Source organism: Microtus oregoni, unplaced genomic scaffold (assembly GCF_018167655.1).
Source record: "Microtus oregoni isolate MIOR12 unplaced genomic scaffold, Mior012 000002F_ref0000024, whole genome shotgun sequence".
Lineage (NCBI taxonomy): Eukaryota > Metazoa > Chordata > Mammalia > Rodentia > Cricetidae > Microtus > Microtus oregoni.
The window spans coordinates 28,719,073-28,725,072 of NW_024543061.1; positions in this window are offsets into that span (position 1 = coordinate 28,719,073).

A 6,000-nucleotide genomic window follows, 5' to 3' on the forward strand; every position below is an offset into this window, starting at 1 on the left:
TCCCAGAAGAAAGCCGATTGACAGATGTACTGCTTGTTTAGCCAAGTGGTTGGTGATCAATTCCACAGGGGATCTTCTATTTACTCTTCATTCCTTCTGGGACATCAACAGTGCATACAACCAGCATTGAAATTGCCCCTCTCAAGAAGCAAAACACAACTACCACAGCCTTTCACTAGAGAAGAGAGAGAAGAGGTCCCTCTGGGGAAGCCCAGGCTTGAACAGTAAGGAGTCTCTTCTGCTTGCCTGGGCCCTGCACTGAGTTACGCTTGCCCTTGTGTATGCTTGCAAAGAGATTTGCGGAGTTGTGCTTGAGCACCTCTGAGCCCATGGGTGATCTGGAAAGGTCGGGAGTTGAGAAACATGAGCTAAGATGAGAAATGAGAGACCTGGAGTCTGAGAGCAGACTTCTAGGGCTCCGGTCCTTTTCCTGAGCTCAGCTTATGTGCTGCATGACAGAGGGATGTGGACTAACGTTTCAAAGTTTTATTATTTCCTTGTGCGACTGTGAGTTGTTTGCCTCTTAATGCTGTGATTCGCAACCTGTGTGTTACAACCCTCTCGGGGATCAAACAACCTTTTCACGGGGATCACCTAAGACCACCCCAAAACACAGATATTTACATTACAGTTTGTAACAGTAGTGAAATTGCAGTTAGGAAGGAGCAATGAAAACAATTTTATGGTTGTGGGGGTCACCAGGACACGAGGGACTATATTAAATGATCGTGGTATTAGGGAGGTTGATGATCACTGGCTTAGAGCTCCTTAGGCCAAGTGAGAGATTCTGCCAAAAGTACTAATGGAGTACTTGGCGTATTAGCAGGCTCTAAATGTAGACAAGAAAACAATGCAAATAAATCACAAAGGTCCCTTCGAGCTCCATTGTATGTTACTTCCTCTCTAGCATACTACAGTACGCCATCTCCACCCCAACTGGAGGAATACAATCTGCCCTTCCTTTTTCCCACCAAAACCACCCTGAACCAGACGCAGAAGGCCATGTTTAAGAAAGAGGAAGGGCGCTGGCTATTCACAAAGCACTCTGTGCTAAGGTGCTCAGGAGGTGGCTACTTCTAGACCACAAACCACAAGTGTGGTTTATGGCTGCCCTCCTTGCCTGCCCAGTAGCCTAGCACATAGCAGACAATCACACAAACAACTTGATTTAGTTGGGCATATTGGGTGAGAGGACATGGGATGTCAGGAGGGCGACAGTCAAACCCTGTCAGAGAAGGAAACGAGACCTGAGCTCCACAGTGAGGAAACCCAGTGCAGTGTTTGGAGAGCTGCAATTCTGTTGCAAGTCACCATGTGGGTTCTGGGAACAGCACCCTAGCCTTCTGCAAGACAACAGGTGCCCTCCCACCCCCAAGCCTATGTTGCTAGGACAAATCTGGACTGCTCTGCACCAACTTTACTGTCCTGCGGTCATGAGACTCACAGCTGGGCTCAGCCAGAACAGGAAGTGACAGCAGCTGATTCCAGAGCTGATATAAACTCTGAGGTTAGAGTTAAGTAACCACACACAGGACAGACCTGCTGGGGGAAGAGGGCCAGCAGGAGCAGGGAATTTCACACTCTGGGAGGGACAATGCCTTGGTGTCAGAGACACTCAACTGCCTTCCCCTCTTCCAGACACTGGTCCTCCTGTGGGGGACTGAGGAGAAATGCATTTATAGGGCAGGTCAGAAATTTGTATTTTGTTGGAAAATTTTAGGGACCCTCAAAATAATTGGGATGATCTCTGAAATATACAATATGCAATAAAATAAGAAAGGAAAGAAATTAATTTGTGATTGTTAGTTCTGATGGTAAAAAGAGCAAATGTTTTGGTGATTTTGATAAAAGAATCCCACTAAAGTTTATCCATTATGCAACAGGCTTTGTTTATGAAATCTGAAGTAGCCATAAAATTGAAACATGTGTTCGTCTTCATTTGAAACAACTTATTCCCCTTGTGGACCCTGAGTTGCATTCGATAAAATTGTTCCCAAGAAATTCCGGAAGTGGGTCTGGAGAGCTGTGCTCCCTGAGTGGTCTGGAGAGCTGTGCTCCGGGAACGGGTCTGGAGAGCTGTGCTCCCTGAGTGGGTCTAGAGAGCTGTGCTCCGGGAGTAGGTCGCAATGAGGCTGCTAATCCGTTGGATCTGAAGAGGCTGCAAGGATAAGTCATTCAAGAAAGTGCTTGCCACACAGGCATGAGCACCTGAGTTCAAACCCCAGAACCATGTTCAGGAGAAGCAGTGTTCACTTACAGATGCAGTGCTGGGGAGGCAGAGACAGGTAGATCTCCAGGGTTCTGTGGCCAGCCTATCCTGCCTGGAGAGCTGCGGGCTAGTGAAAGACACAGTCTCAAAAATCGAAACAAAAAGCTCATACGGAACAACTTCATGGTTGTCCTCTCAGTTTTTATGCAGTCCAGGTTCCCAGTCCAGGAAAGAGTGTCATCCACAAAGGTGTGGTTTCTCATCTTAACTAACCTAATCAAGATAATCTTCCACAGGGGTTTTTAGGAGTTTGCCAGGAGCCAGGAAAAAACTCAACACCCCCCCCCCCCCACACACACACACACTCCACACACACCCATTGAGATGAGGATGATGAAGATTTCACAGTGTGGTGGGGGCCTGACAGAAATGAGTAAGCCTAGGACCCTGTGATGGCAAACCTCCGGATTGTCATCTGGGCCTTGACTGTAACTGTAAGGGTCCTCATAAGGGAAACAGGATATCTGACTGTGGAAGTTGCGGGCGTGAGACATAACAGAGGTTCAGGGGATGCCAAAGAGGAGCAACAGGGCAAGGAGTGTGGCGGACTCCAGCAGCTGACAACGCCAAGGGAGCACATCTCTGCTAGTGCTCTCCAGAGGGAATCAGCCCCAGAGATGCTCCACTTGAGCCCAGTGAGAACAATTCTGATCATCTAGCTTCCACACCTACCAGAGAATAAAGCTATGGCCTGAAACACCCAGTTTCTGTGGTTTTTGTTATAGCGGCAGAAAGAAACTCATACAACATTATAAAACTGACTTGCTTCAAGGGTCTTACAGCAATTTCCAACAAAGCTCTTTTCCATTGTCTTTAGAACAATGGTATCCTCTATTTATGACGTATTTTCTTTGGGCTAAATTCAAAAGCTGGTCTATCGAGGAGGAAGACAGAGAGGGTGAGAAGTGATGTTCTAAGGAGAGCTATGGTGGCTTGGATGAGAAACATCCTCCAAAGGCTCGCTTGGTCCCCAGTTCTTGGCAATGTTTGCTACAGATACGAAATTTTTAGGACATGATGTTTTGCTGAAGGAAGTATGTCTCAGGGGCGGGGGTGAGAATGTACAGCTTTACCCCACCCACCTACTTCTAGCATGTTCTCTCTGTTTCCTGTGTACAGACAGAATGCAACTAGTTCCCACCCCTGCCTGTTTTCATGCCTCCCCTGCCACTGTGGACGCTAACCCTCTGGAACCATGAGCCAAAAATAAACCTTCCTTAAGTCGCTTTTGGTCATGGCATTCTATCACGGCGTCAGAAACCAATACCCAGACCCTACACCAATACCTCTCCATGCTTCTGAACCATAAGTCTTCTTGTTTAAAAATAAAGATCCTACTTCAAGAAGGCTGAGTACTCCCCATGATACACTGCGTCCCAAATGGCATGGTGCTGCTGGTGCCCAGACCACCTGTAAGTAACCAGGCTCGAGAGGAACCCCTCTACTGCCCTGAAGAGATTCCATCTATCAGATCCCCCCTGTAAGTCCCCAGCTCTCCTTGTAAAACTTTTAGACAGATGTCAAGTCGTACTCACAGCTGGTGGCTTGCTATTCACTTCTATTCCCATCAGATGGACCACATGGATTGCCTAAGCCATCTTAGTCATCTGATCCCCAGCTAATGCTTCCCTGGGTTAAATAAATTACTCAGCGTTCTAATTACATGATTAAGTAGCTCTCCTACGCCAGGAGCATGAGTACAAGAAGAAAACAGGGCTCTTGCAATGAAGTCTAGAGTAATGGCTTCAGAAAGAGAGAAGAAACACACATCACTAGAAAACATGTTAGTCCCCATACAGGTCAGAGAAACCTCCATGTAAGAAAGAACTTAAAGACCTGTCTCAGTTTTCACTCACACTTTAAAGAAAACCAAAGCATTCCTGCCAGTGCCTGCTGGATGCAGTTTGTACATGGAAAATGATAAGAATGTGTATCTGATTTTCAAGTTAAACTGTGAAAGACCGAGTGATTGCCATCAGCCTGAGGCAGTGATGGGAACCGTGCACAGGCAAAATCTCTCCGGCTGTGCTTAATCTCTGGTCTTCTGCGGCAAAAGAGGCTGAAGCACAAAAAGAAAGCAGTGAATTAGCTCAGTTGCAGAACTAATAAAAACCTCCATGTTTTGGCTCTGGATCAGATCATGAGTCTCAGTCCTTTATAGAGGTGGCCTTGGCTACACATAGCATGGGAACTTCAATGAACACACATCTAGCTGCAGTAGAAGCACTGAGGGAAATACACAAAGAAACGCTGCTGAACACGCCAAATGCCATAGACTGTGGAGTGGGCAGGATGCATATATGTGGTTTAGCTATGATCAAAAAGGAAAGTAGGCAGGGCCCGAATCTTACCAGATTGAAGGAAGTTAGGGTCCAAGACTCTATAAAATAAAATGTGTGTGCCTATTTACCATGTCCCTAGAGACTATGCCAGTTCCACCAGTGGAAGTGCCGCCTAAAGCTGCCATCGCACGGTGAGGGTTTGCCTGATGCTCTCTACTCCTGTGTCTCGCACACGTGTTCTTCCTCAATCCGTGACAGACAACTGAAACCACAAATTTAAAACAAAATTGTGAAAGTAAAGAGACCCACATTCCGCATCTTCTGAGGGGTCTCTGAGAGAGAAGGTTGCTCACTCCAGTTCCAGAGGAGGGTGAAAGACACTCACTACAGACAGCGGAGTCTGGGGGCCATCCTTTATCCACATGACACATTACTCACTACAGACAGGGGAGTCTGGGGGCCATCCCTTATCCACGTGACACACTACAATGTCCTTATTTATCTTGAAGTTTCTTAATGGATTGCAAGAGCTAAGAATAATTATTGTTAATAATTATCACTTCACGGCACACGTATACTTAGTGAAGGCTCTTTTCTTTGCCCGTGATGGCATCGTTCCTTCCTCCAAAATGAGTTATCAGGGGCAGTAAATGCCATCTCTCAATAAAAGCAAACAACAAACTAGGCCAACTTGACTAGCAAGCCATGCTCCATTATCTAGTTTCCCTAGTGCCATTCTGAATGAGGATAAAGAAAGGCAAGGGGGAACCGAGGGCTTTAAAGAATGAGTATGTGAATTTGGGGGGAACTGAACAGAGGAATGAAGACCAGTGGAATGACAATGATCAAAATATGGCTCAGTGATGGAGGAGGTCATTGGTTAAAAAAATAAACTGTTTGGCTGGCCCTCATAGGTTAAAACATAGGTGGGAGGAGTAAACAGAACAGAATGCTGGGAGGAAGAGGGAGTGAGCTCAGACTCGACAGCTCTCCTCTCGGGAGCAGACGCCTCAGAAGAGATGCCATGCCCCGCTCCCGGGCAGACACACGCGATGAAGCTCCGACCCAGGATGGACATAGGCTAGAATCTTCCCGGTAAGACCAGTGCTCACAGATTATTAGAGATGGGTTGATCGGGATATGAGAATTAGCCAGTAAGGGCTAGAGCTAAAGGGCCAAGCAGTGTTTAAATGAAACAATTTGTGTGTTGTTATTTCGGGGCATAAGCTAGCAGGCGGCTGGGGTGTTGGGGACGCAGCCCCACCGCTCCTATCACTACAGCTCAGAAAAGGCTTCAACAGCCTTGGTGAGTTCCCTATAGAACATCCCCATTGTCTCAGTGTGTGGGTGCACCCCTCACGGTCCTGAGTTCCTTGCTCATGCTCTCTCTCCTTCTGCTCCTGATTTGGACCTTGAGATTTCTGTCCGGTGCTCCAATGTGGGTCTCTG